Below are 14122 nucleotides of genomic sequence, written 5' to 3'. Positions count from 1 at the left end.
AGATGTTTTTCTTGAACTCTCTTGCTTTATCCATGATCCAGCAGATGTTGGCAATTTGATCTCTGGTTCCTCTGCCTTTTCTAAAACCAGCTTGAACATCTGGAAGTTCATGGTTCACGTATTGCTGAAGCCTGGCTTGGAGAATTTTGAGCATTACTTTACTAGCGTGTGAGATGAGTGCAATTGTGCGGTAGTTTGAGGATTCTTTGGCATTGCCTTTCTTTGGGATTGGAATGAAAACTAACCTTTTCCAGTCCTGTGGCCACTGCTGAGTTTTCCACATTTGCTGGCATATTGAGTGCAGCACTTTCACAGCATCATCTTCCAGGATTTGAAATGGCTCAACTGGAATTCTATCACCTCCACTAGCTTTGTTCGTACTGATGCTTTCTAAGGCCCACTTGACTTCACATTCCAGGAAGTCTGGCTCTAGGTGAGTGATCACACCATCGTGATTATCTGGGTCATGAAGCTCTTTTTTGTACAGTTCTTCTGTGTATTCTTGCCACCTCTTCTTAATATCTTCTGCTTCTGTTAGGTCCATACCATTTCTGTCCTTTATCGAGCCTATCTTTGCATGAAATGTTCCCTTGGTATCTCTAATTTTCTTGAAGAGATCTCTAGTCTTTCCCATTCTGTTGTTTTCCTCTATTTCTTTGCATTGATCACTGAAGAAGGCTTTCTTATCTCTTCTTGCTATTCTTTGGAACTCTCAAACTTTTTGGCAAAAGTTTTCTCTATCCATTTTATAGGAGTAAAATTTGAAAGCACAGGCAGACACCATGCTCCAAAGATGCTGGATAGGTTCCTGCTCATGGTTAGATCCCTATATATCCCTGTTAGAATCCTATACTCTCTATGTCCTGCCCAGCTACCTCAGATGTAGACCTGTTCTATCTCATTTGGTTATATTATAGTCTATGTGGTTCTCAGAATCTGAAGCTGACCTGCATGCTGCTATTGATTTATTATTTCTAAGGGATTGATTAGAAGGAGAAGGAAATGGCAACCCACTCCAGTACTCTTGCTTGGAGAATCCCATGGAGGGAGGAGCCTAGTGGGTACAGTCCATGGGGTTGCAAAGAGTTGGACACGACTGAGCGACTTCACTTCACTTCACTTCAAGGGATTGATCACCTCCATTCTCTGTATCCCAGAGAAGAGGGATTCCTGCCACCAACATAACTGGGGTCCATGTCTACTTTTCTTGCTTTCTCATCCTGTTATCTAGAACAAGCTATTCAAGTTTCTTTGAACTACTCCTCTGACAATTTTACATTTCTTCTAATCCTGGATTTTGGAAGTGAATAAAAATTTAGGATGTCAAAATAAGGATGGGCCTGCCACTAAACCAGCTACTTAATTATTTATTTTTATATGAATACATGCATCTATAATATATACTTTTTTAAATAGGAGCTTCCATATTACATGTATACACAGGCACACATCTTTAAACAAAAGTAGGAAGTCATTACATTTAGTTTTATACATATATAACTAAACACACATTTAGTTGTATATATTTGTTGTTTTTATTGTTCATTTGATAAGTGGTGCCCGACTCTTTGTAACACTATGGACTGTAGCCCCAGACTCTTCTGTCCATGGGGTTTCTCAAGCAAGAATACTGGATCGGGTTGCCATTTCCTCCTCCAGGGAACCTTTCCAACACAAGGATCAAACCCATGTCTCCTGCATTGGCAGGCAGATGGATTCTTCACCACTGAGCCACCTGGGAAGCCCTATACATTTACATATATATAACTAATGTGATGTTTTCTTCTATTTCCTCACTGCCTACCCTCAGTAATAGTGTGAACTATTTTTTTCTTCTTTTCTTCTTCCATAAAGTAGTGCCTATATTGCTTACTCTGTATTGGGTCCTACTCTTAATTTATACACATTAAGTCAATTTCTACAACAACCATACTGTGTTACCTACCATTATTATCCTTATTTTATAGATGGAAACAAAAAGCCTGAGGCACTAAGAGATTAAACGACTTTCTTAAAGTTTCAAATCTACTAGATAAAAGATGCAGGATACAATCCAGGCAACCTGGCTTCCCGTTCAAGATTTTAAAGAGTGAAACTTGTAAAATATCATGTATGAAATGAGTTGCCAGTCCAGGTTCGATGCACGATACTGGAGGCTTGGGGCTGGTGCACTGGGACGACCCAGAGGGATGGAATGGGGAGGGAGGAGGGAGGAGGGTTCAGGATGGGGAACACATGTATACCTGTGGCGGATTCATTTTGATATTTGGCAAATCTAATACAGTTATGTAAAGTTTAAAAATAAAATAAAATTAAAAAAAAAAAAAAAAAAGAATTGAAAGAAAAAAAAAAAAAATAAAAAAAAAAAAAAATAAAGAGTGACTACATCAGACATGAATTTTAGAAAAAGTCCTTATGACAGCACTGAAAATGGACCAGTTTTAGGGGAGAGAGGTTGTGATATGGAAGGGAAGAATGAAGTCAGATACCAGTGAAGAGATTATTTATATCAAAAAGGCAGTTTTGACCTTAGGCAGTGTCATTGCTGATGAGAGAAATGCTGATAGGAATCAATAGGACACAATGACTGACTAGTAAAACGGTCTTGACTTGTCCTGATATTCTTGATGGCATAAGAATAAAAAAGTCAAATGATTGACAAAATTTCTATCAAGAATCAAAGATAATACTTGACTTGACCCAGTGTTCAGAATTATTAAAAATTCCATCTTTCATGTCCTCTAAGAATAGGTTGATGTTTCCCCCCAGAACTTCATTACTCTAAGTCTGATTAAATCTTTGAAAATCACATCTAAAGTAGTCTGCATTCCAGATTTATATTGAACTGAAATAAAAAGAAACACATGATCAGTAAATGGCATGGCATTTTGCAATTGTAACCATTACTATATGGTAGACACCATTTGAATACAAGAATTTAATGTGTCATTTTCACACATGCTTTCTTGTTTGATCTCTCTTATATTCATTTGTTTTAAAGGAAAAAAAACTCATACCATAGGTTCTATTGTCTTGTAAAATTATGACAAGATGATAAATTAAATTAGTCATGATTATGCATTTGATTACATGATAACATTATTCTTATAACAGCACTCTTGTATCCTAGAGTTAAGCATTTTAAAAAGCATTTTTTCTGTTTCTGTATAAGACAAGCTTTTAATACAAGCACTGCTCTCATTAATACTAACAATTAAAGAATATCCAAGAAATTAAACCTTTTTTTTTGAACTATAATCATTTAGAGACATTGAATAAAATAATGAGAAAATTATCTCTAGCTCACAACAATCACAGCACTGTTATTATTTCTATTAAATATGTTATCCATGCATACTTTTAAATTCTTAAAGCAACAGCATTTACCAGTGAAACTGAAAGTCACTCAGTCCTGTCCTACTCTTTGTGACCCCAGGGACTATACAGTCCACGGAATTCTCCAGGCTTCTCCAGGGGATCTTCCCACCCCATGGATTGAACCTAGGTCTCCCACATTGCAGGTGGATTCTTTACCAGCTGAACCATAAGAGAAGCCCAAGAATACTGGAGTGCGTAGCCTATCCCTTATCCAGGGGACATTCCTGACCCAGGAATTGAACTGGGGTCTCCTGCATTGGCTCAGACCGTAAAGCGTCTGCCTGGAATGCAGGAGACTTGGGTTTGATCCCTGGGTCAGGAAGATCCCCTGGAGAAGGAAATGGCAACCCACTCCAGTACTCTTGCCTGGAAAATCCCGTCGACAGAGAAGCCTGGTAGACTACAGTCCATGGGATTGCAAAGAGTCAGACATGACTGAGTGACTTCACTTTCACTTTTCTCCTGCATTGTAGGCAGATTCTTTACTAACTGAGCTCTCAGGGAAGCATTTACCAGTAGCTTTCACTGATTTTTCAAAAGTGGGGAACATAGATTCTTTTTAAACAATCTTCATGTTATTCTCACTCATTTCACATGCTAACAAAGTAATGTTCTAAATTCTCCAAGCCAGGCTTCAATAGTATGTGAACCAAAAAATTCCAGATGTTCAAGCTGGATTTTGAAAAGGCAGAGGAATCAGAGATCAAATTGCCAACATCCACTGGATCATAGATAAAGCAAGAGAATTCCAGAAAAACATCTACTTCTGCTTCATTGACTATGCTAATATCTTTGACTATGTGGATCACAACAAACTGTGGAAATTTCTTAGAGAAATAGGAATACCAGACCACCTTACCAGCCTCCTGAGAAACCTGTATGCAGGTCAATAAGGAACAGTTACAACCATACAGGGAACAATAGACTGGTTCAAAATTGCTAAAGAAGTACTTCAAGGCTGTATATTGTCATGCTGCTTATTTAACTTATATGCAGAGTTGCTGCTGCTGCTGCTGCTAAGTCACTTCAGTCGTGTCCCACTCTGTGTGACTCCATAGACGGCAGCCCACAGGCTCCCCTGTCCCTGGGATTCTCCAGGCAAGAACACTGGAGTGGGTTGCCATTTCCTTCTCCAATGCATGGAAGTGAAAAGTGAAAGTGAAGTTGCTCAGTCGTGTCCAACTTAGCGACCCCATGGACTGCAGCCTACCAGGCTCCTCCATCAATGGGGTTTTCCAGGCAAGAGTACTGGACTGGGGTGCCTTTGCTTTCTCTGTATATGCAGAGTACATCATGCCAAAGCCAGGCTGGAAGAAGCACAAGCTGGACTCAAGACTGCCGGGCGAAATATCAATAACCTCAGATATGCAGATGACACCAGCTTTATGGCAGAAAGTGAAGAGGAACTAAAGAGTGTCTTGATGAAAGTGAAAAAGGCAAGTGAGAAAGCTGGCTCAAAATTCAACATTCAAAAAACTAATCTGGTTTTGTGATCTGCTCATGGCAAAGAGATGGGGAAATAATGGAAACAGTGACGGACTTTATTTTCTAAAGGTTGGTGACTACAGCCATGAAATTAAAAGACGCTTGCTCCTTGGAAGAAAAGCTATGACAAACCTAGACAACATATTAAAAAGCCTACAAAGTTTGTCTAGTCAAAGCTATGGTTTTTCCAGTAGTCATGTATGGATGTGAGGGTTGGACCTTAAAGAATGCTGAACACTAAAGAATTGAGGCTTTTGAACTCTGGTGTTGGAGAAGACTATTGGGAGTCCCTTGGACTGCAAGGAGATCAAACCAGTCAATCTTAAAGGAAAATAATCCTGAATATTCATTAGAAAGACTGATGCTGAAGCTGAAGCTCCAGTACTTTGGCCACCTGATGCAAAGAGTCACCTCATTAGAAAAGACCCTGATGCTTGGAAAGATCAAAGGCAGGAGGAGAAGAGGATGACAGAGGATGAGATGGTTGGATGACATCACTGACTCAATGGAAATGAGTTTGAGCAAGCTCCTGGAGATGGTTGAAAGACAGGGAAGCCTGGCATGCTGCAGTCCATGAGTTGCAAATAGTCGGACACCACTGAGCGACTAAACAACAACATGTTATTCTAAAATCCAAATTTGTTAAAAATAAATTTTGTCTTATTTGATAGCAAGACAGTTTAAAAAATTTAGTAACTAAGCAGTAAACATTTTGTATTTTTCAACATGTATGCTAGTTGCTCAGTCATGTCCAACTCTTTGTGACCCCTTGGATTGGGGCCCATCAGGGTGCTCTACCCATGGAATTTTTCAGGCAAGGATACTAGCATGGGTTGCCATATTCTTCAATATATTATATGCAAAATTTCCATATATTATTTATAAAGCCAAAGATAAATAAAAACTATTCATGAAGTTAAGATAATATAACTATAGGGTAAAATTTTAACCAAAATCTGTCTTCCTAGTGGTACCACATCATACTCTAGGACTTCAGGCTAGCTACTTAAGTGTTCTAAGCTTTCTCTGCTTCAGTTTCATTATATTCAAAGTGGAGGTAATACTACCTGATTCATAGGATTATTTTAAATGAGTTAATATATATAAAACATTACCATCAGTTCAGTTCAGTTCAGTCGCTCAGTCGTGTCCAACTCTTTGCAACCTCATGAATCGCATCATGCCAGGCCTCCCTGTCCATCACCAACTCCTGGAGTTCACTCAAACTCACATCCATCGAGTCAGGGATGCCATCCAGCCATCTCATCCTCTGTCGTCCCCTTCTCCTCCTGCCCCCAATCCCTCCCAGCATCAGAGTCTTTCCCAATGAGTCAACTCTTCGCATGAGGTGGCCAAAGTACTGGAGTTTCAGCTTTAGCATCATTCCTTCCAAAGAAATCCCAGGGCTGATCTTCAGAATGGACTGGTTGGATGTCCTTGCAGTCGAAGGGACTCTCAAGAGTCTTCTCCAACATCACAGTTCAAAAGCATCAATTCTTCGGCGCTCAGCTTTCTTCACAGTCCAACTCTCACATCCATACATGACCACTGGAAAAACCATAGCCTTGAGTAGACGGACCTTTGTTGGCAAAGTAATATCTCTGCTTTTCAATATGCTATCTAGGTTGGTCATAACTTTTCTTCCAAGGAGTAAGCATCTTTTAATTTCATGGCTGCAATCATCATAGTGCCTGAAAATAGTTACTATTTTTATATTATTATGGGGTCAATTTCATCTTGTAAAAATGCTTACCTGAAAATAGATGGTGGAAGTTATAAAAATAGTTCTTTAAAACAGTGAATGTTTTAAAAACTAATTCTACAAATGTATACTCATGTATTTCAACATACTTCTGTGTTGCTCGGAGAAGGCAATGGCAACCCACGACAATATTTTTGCCTAGGAAATCTCATGGACAGAGGAACCTGGTGGGCTATAGTCCTTGGGGTCACAAAAGTGTTGGACATGATAGCAACTAAGCAACAGCAACAAACCTAATGACCATACTTTGAAAAAAAAAAATTGCCATGGGGTAAGAAAGATCAAAGCAGTAGGCATAAAAAGAGCAACTTATCCAGGATAATTTAAGCCACTACAAAGTTTCCCAAATAGTACTAGCAACTGACTAGTATCTAGTTCTCAGAGTAAAGTATATACAAAATTGATAGGAACGTAGGTAGATAGAAATGTATGAAAGTGAGTAAAGCAAGACAGAAGAATAAAATCAGAATTGGTATGGTTTCTATATAAACTTTCTCATCTAAAATGAAAAACACAGACTCAGAATACTGAAAATAAAGTGACTCAGTTTAAGATAATCCAAAGAGAAAAATATACATAATATCCTTTTTTCTAGGAAAAGTATAGTTACTTGTTTTTAAAACAGATCCTTTAAGACCTAGCAAAATTCCTGCCAGATATAAATCAAGAAACATTTCCTATCAAGAATAATTAAAAAAAAAAACAAAAACTCAAAGAAATCATCAGCCACAAAATTAGCTGAAGAGAACTCTACAGGCAGAATGTTTTTAAACTGGAATTGCATAGTTAATTTGATAAAATTCCTTTGAAAGAAAAACAATTTGTAAAGTTAATACGTGATCATTTTTTACTTTATAGAATTACTCAAAATTACATATTTATTACCAAGTTTATCCCATTTATATCATAACAGTTATACTTGGCATTAGGTGACTGCACACATTTTTCTGTGCATTTATTAAAAAAAAAATTAGACCATAGATTGCAGTTTTCCTTATAGGACAGTATAATTTTATATTTTAATCAATTAAATGCTCAGTGAATAATTAAGACTGATTTTCCTCAAAATTTAGTTAATAAATGCTAGTAAATTCCTTGAGTTCCTTCATGCTTGTGAATGCCCATTTACGTTGATGTTTAAGTATGTTTGACTATATAAAATTTTATTGAACAGTACCAAATTGTTTTAGGACATTGTATGCTGATGTTGATAAGTCTGAGACCCCCTGACTTTTCTCTTTTGTGACTTATTATGCCAGGATGCCTTATAATTAAAAAGTTTATATTGAAATTTAATTTCTTAATTAAAGTACCTCAATGATTTTTGAATAACTATGATTTATATATTAAAGGACTCAAGGGAAAAGATGGCCACCATACACAAATATAGGCAATTTCTGCACAGAGATTAAAACCATAAAAAATGTTAAATTAAAATGCTAGAAATAAAAGAAAACTATCATTGACAAACAATTCCTTCTTTTTCAGTAGGAATTCCTTCTTCTTCAATAGGATTAACGAAGACTAAAAAATGTTAAGAATCAGTGAACTTGAATGCACATCAATAAAAATTATCCAAAATGAAACTAAGAGAAAACGAGTGAAAATAAAATATGAGAGTATCCAAGGGTCATGATATACTGTCAGGCCACTTAAATCTAACATGTACAAATCAGGCACCCAGAAGGACAAGTGTTTTTAGTTGTTCAGTTGTGGTCAACTCTCTGTGACCCAATGGACTGTAACCCGCCAGCCTCCTGTGTTCATGAAATTTTCCAGGCAAAATACTGGAATGGGTTGCCATGCTCTTCTCCAGAGGATCTTTCTGACCCAGAGACTGAGCTGGTGGGTCAGATAGTAAAAGGAGAAGACAGGGAAACAAAATTTAACACCAGATTTATCAGAAGTTACATAAGCCACACAGAATGCACTTAAAGAAAAACAAATTTTCGACCTAAACTTCTATCCTGGAAAAAAATATTTAAAAATAAGGACAAAATGAAGACTTTGCTACAAGACAGACAACAGCTAAGATGGTTTATTGTCAGAATGACTGTTCTACAAGAAATGTTAAAAGTGGTTCTTCACAGAAAGAGTAGGATCCCAGATAAAACCTTGAATCCACAGAAAAAGAAGAGTGCTTAATAATAGTAAAATGACAGTAAATATAGGTTATCTTTATTTTTTTTGAATTTTAGTCACTTGAAAAGATAAGACCACCTAAAACAAATAGTCTTTTGATATTTTATGCAAAATTCAAATGTAAGACAAACATAGCATAAAGGATGGCATAGAAGAATGAGAATATATTGCCGCAAGATTTAAATACAATGTTAAGTGATATAATATTATTTAAAAGTAGACTCTGATATATTAATTTTTAGTCTAAGTGTTAATGAAACCACTAAAATTAAAAAAAACAACAACTAAGAATACAATAGTGGAAACAATATGAAGTCGTTTAAAAAAAAAATCACTGTTTGGTTTTTCAGAACAAGGAATAAAAAGGAGGAAAGAATAGATGGGACAAACTATCAGGATGGCAGATTTAAATTCCATCATCAATTGGCTTATAACAATTGTGCTAAACACCCAACTAAAAAACAGATTGGTAGACAACATATAATTTCTAGGGTTTTGAAAAACCTGAAAGAAATCTACTTTAAATATATGAAAATTGATATGCTAAAATTAAAACAGAAAGACGTTTAATATTTAACAGTAATTAGAAGAGAAATGGATTGGGTACACCAAAATCAGATGGTATAGCTTTTTGAATAAAAAATACTATCTTTATAAAGAAAAGTTCATAAAGATGATAACACCAATTCATTAAGATATAACAGTTATATAGGGACACACATATTTTCTTTAAATTTATGAAGAAACCAATAGAACTGAAAGGAAAATAGACAAGATTTCAATTACAGATAGAGACTTCACTTCTTTCCCAGAGACAAGAGAACACTAAGGGTATATAAGACTTTAATAAAACCGTCAGTCAACTTGGTTTAATTGAACCCTGCAACAAAAAAACAACAGAATACATACTTTCAAGCTCTCATTAAAGATTCACCACATGACCATATTTTGGACCTTAAAATAAACTTCAACAAAGTTAAAGAGTTGAAAACAAACTAAATAGACTAATATCAAAAACATACCTGGAAAATCCCTACAAACACTTGAATATTAGAAACTTACTTGATAATAACATTGTGTCAAGTAAAAAGTCACAAAGGGAATGAAATATTCTGAATTGAATAAAAAATACATACAAAAATGTGTGAGATGCAGCTGTAAGTGCCTAAATAAAAGTTTATACATCATATATTTACATTGGAAAATAAAATAAAAATCTCAAAGTGAATCTAATCCTGCATCTTAGAGAGGAAAAAACTAAACCCAAAGGAAGAAAGAAGGAAAAATAAATTGGAACTGAAAATGAATATGAATGCAAATATGAAAACAAAAATATTTGTAAGGAATACTGATTAAAAAAGCACAAACAGAAAATATAAAGAACTCACAATTTTCCCAGTAGAACAGAAACACTCAGTTTTTCTTTTTTTCTTTCTTAAAAGAGGAACTTTGCACAGACATTCTTGGCAAGACATGGATAACAGACAAACATGTGAGCATGAAGTTACCCAATATCATTAATGATTATGGAAATGAAAACTAAAATCATAGTGAGATATATACATCTATCACCAAAAAAAAATAATGAAAACTGCCAAACCCCTGAAAATTCCAGGTTTTGGCAAAGATGAGGTGTTAATCAGGGTCCTCATATACACTCTCATGAGAATGAAAAGTGATACAGCCACCTCAGAAAATACTTTTGAAATGACATTTGAATTTATACACAGATTACCATATGATTCAGAAATTTCACTCCTTAGGACTATAATGTTTCCTCCATACAAAAAAATACTGGTAAATCTTTTCAGCAACTTTATTCATAATTGACAAAAGTGGGAGGTAATTAAAATGTTAACCACCTAGTGATAAGATAAATTATGGTACAGATAAATAATGGTATAAATTTCAGCAAGTAAAAATAAATAACTACTAAGAAAAGCAGTAACATCGATGAAGCTCGAAGGCATTACTTTAAATGAAAACAAAATTCAGTTCAAAAGCCTACATACGGTAAGAATCCATTTATATAACATTCTGTAAAATGTGAAACGATTAGGCACAGAAATTGTATCTGTTGTTTCTAGATATTGGTGGCGGGGAGAGGAAGAGAGTACAGAGAATAATCATAGACTGACACTCAGGAACCTTTGGGATAATGGAAATATTATATATCCTCATATGGTGGTGGTTACATGAATTTGTCAAAACTCACAATACTGTACACTTATATAGGTTACCCTTCCTGGATCACAACCTTGTTGTGGCAAAGAGGCTTGTGTAACTTAATGAAGTCATGAGCCCTGCCAGGCAGGGTCACCCAAGATGGACAGGTTATAGTGAAGAGTTCTGACAAAACATTAGTCCACTGAAGGAGCAAATGGCAACAGACACCAGTAATTTTGCCAAAACAACACTATGGACTCCATGAAAAGGCAAAGGTATGAAACCAGAAGATGAGCTCCCCAGGTCAGTTCAGTTCAGTTCAGTCCAGTCGCTCAGTTGTATCCGATTCTTTGCAACCCCATGAATCGCAGCCTGCCAGGCCTCCCTGTCCATCACCAACTCCCGGAGTTCACTCAAACTCATGTCCATTGAGTCGGTGATGCCATCCAGCCATCTCATCCTCTGTTGTCCCCTTCTCCTCCTGCCCCCAATCCCTCCCAGCATCAGAATCTTTTCCAGTGAGTCAACTCTTCGCATGAGGTGGTCAAGTCAGAAGGTGTCTAATATATTAGGGAAACTAAGATCATTATATCTGGCCCCATCACTTTAAGGCAAACGGAAGGGGAAAAAGTGGAAGCAGTGACAGATTTTATTTTCTTGGGCTCCAAAATCACTGCAGATGGTGACTTCAACCATGAAATTGAAAGACACTTGCTATGACAAAGATAGATGGCATATTAAAAAACAGACAAAACTTTGCCCACAAAGGTCCATATAATCAAAGCTATGGTTTTTCCAGCAGTCATGAACAGACCTCAGTGTTGGACCATAAAGAAGGCTGAGCACTGAAGAATTGATGCTTTCAAATTGTGGCACTGGAGAAAACTCTTTAGAGTCCCTCAGAGATCAAACCAGTCAATCCTAAAGGAAATCAACCCTGAATATTCACTGAAAAAAACTGTTGCTGAAGCTGCAATACTTTGGCTGCCTAATGTGAAGAGCCAACTCATTTGAAAAGACCGTGATGCTGGAAAGATTGAAGGCAAAAGGAGAAGGGTGCAGCAGAGGATAAGTTGGTTAGACAGCATCACTGACTAAAGGGACATGAATCTGAGCAAATTCTGGGAGATAGTGAAGGAGAGAGGAGCCTGGCATGCTACAGACCATGGGGTCACAGAGAGTGGGACACAACTTAGCGACAGAAAACAACAAAATATAGGTTAATTTTACTTGAGGTAAAAATTATATACATAAAAAGAGGAAGTAGGAAAACCTAGGTGGTAGGTGTACAAGTTTTACCATACTTTTAAAAAACTTTGCTCTGTTATGAAGTTTTTCTATAAGATGTTAAAAAATTGGAAGCAAGATATCCCTGCCCAAATTAAATCCTTATAATAAGATCAAGAGATAAAAAGTTACTATTAAAAGCGAAAATAAAGGTATGCAAATCAAAACTAAAATGATATATCACCTCATACCTGTCAGAATGATCATCATTAAAATGTCTACAAATAATAAATTATAGAGAAAGTGTAGAGATAAAGGAACCCTTCTACTAGGTCATTTGGAACGTAAATTGGTACAGCCACTATGGAGAACAGTATCAGTTCAGTTGCTCAGTTGTGTCCAACTCTTTGTTACCCCATGGACTGCAGCATGCCAGGCTTTCCTGTCCTTCACCAACTCCTGGAGTCTGTTCAACCTCATGTCCATCAAGTCGGTGATGCCATCCAATAATCTCATCCTCTATCACGCCCTTCTCCTCCTATCTTCAATCTTTTCAAGCATCAGGGTCTTTTCAAATGAGTCAGTTCTTTGCATCAAGTGGCCAAAGTACTGGAGCTTCAGCTTCAGCATCAGTTCTTCCAATGAATATTCAGGACTTATTTCCTTTAGGATGGACTGGTTAGATCTCCTTGTAGTCCAAGGCACTCTCAAGAGTCTTCTCCAATACCACAGTTCAAAAGCATCAATTCTTCTGCACTCAGCCTTCTATACAGTACAACTCTCACATCCATACACGACTACTGGAAAAACCATAGATTTGACTAGATGGACCTTTGGTGGCAAAGTAATGTTTCTACTTTTTAATATGCTGTCTAGGTTGGACATAGCTTTTCTTCCAAGGAGCAAGCATCTTTTAATTTCATGCTTGCAGTCACCATCTGCAGTGATTTGGGAGCCCCCTAAAAGAAAGTCTGTCACTGTTTCCATTGTTTCCCCATCTATTTGCTATGAACTGATGGGACCAGATGTCATGATCTTCGTTTTCTGAATGTTGAGTTTTAAGCCAAATTTTTCACTCTCTTCTTTCACTTTCATCAAGAGGCTCTTTAGTTCTTCTTCGCTTTCTGCCATAGTGTGGTGTCATCTGGACATCTGTGGTTATTGATATTTCTCCCGGCAATCTTGATTCCAGCTTGTGCTTCTTCCAGCCCAGTGTTTCTCATGATGTACTCTGCACATAAGTTAAATAAGCAGGGTAACAATATACAGCCTTGACATACTTTCCTGATTTGGAACAGTCTGTTTTTCCATATCCAGTTCTAACTGTTGCTTCTTGAGCTGCATACAGATTTCTCAGGAGGCATGTCAGGTGGTCTGATATTCCCATCTCTTTAAGCATTTCCCACAGTTTATTGTGATCCACACAGTCAAAGGCTTTGGCATAGTCAATAAAGCAGAAGAAGTACAGTATGGAGGTACCTAAAAAAACTAAATATAGGCCTCCCAGATGATTATGCAATCCCACTCCTGGACATATATCCAGAGAAAACCATAATTTGAAAAGATACATGCACCCCAATGTCCACAGTAGCACTATTTACAATCGCCAGGATATGGAAACAACCTAAATGTTCAACAGATGAGTGGTTAAAGAAGATGTAATATATTTATCAATGGATTATTAATCAGCTATTAAAAATGAAATAATGTCATTTGCAGCAATATGGATGGATCTAGAGGTTATCATAATAAATGAAGTCAAAGAAAGACATATATCACTTATATGTGGAATCTTGAAAAAAGGTGCAAATGATCTTATCTTCAAAACAGAAACAGAGTCACAGATGTAAAAAGCAAAGCTATGGTTACCAATGGGGAAGAATAAATTAGGAGTTTGGCATTAACATATACACACACATATATAAACAGATACTCAGCAAGACCTACTGTATAGACCAGGGA

The 14122-nt window shown here is 36.7% G+C and overlaps 1 long non-coding RNA gene across 2 annotated transcripts in view; it reads right to left on the bottom strand.

Moving 5' to 3' along the window:
* LOC129659369 (uncharacterized) overlaps nt 1–14122 on the bottom strand; it is a 241901-nt gene that overhangs the window by 39231 nt on the left and 188548 nt on the right. The window contains exon 4 of one of the 2 annotated variants that reach the window (XR_008718053.1): nt 8811–9647. The exons of the other annotated variant lie outside the window; for it this stretch is intronic. This is a non-coding gene — a long non-coding RNA (uncharacterized LOC129659369). Of the gene's footprint in view, nt 1–8810; nt 9648–14122 lie in introns of those variants that run through there. 2 annotated transcript variants of the gene reach the window in all.

The sequence above is a fragment of the Bubalus kerabau genome, chromosome 8 (assembly GCF_029407905.1).
Source record: "Bubalus kerabau isolate K-KA32 ecotype Philippines breed swamp buffalo chromosome 8, PCC_UOA_SB_1v2, whole genome shotgun sequence".
Lineage (NCBI taxonomy): Eukaryota > Metazoa > Chordata > Mammalia > Artiodactyla > Bovidae > Bubalus > Bubalus kerabau.
The sequence above is the reverse complement of the archived record's forward strand: the minus strand, read 5'-3'. Positions and strand labels throughout refer to the sequence as shown.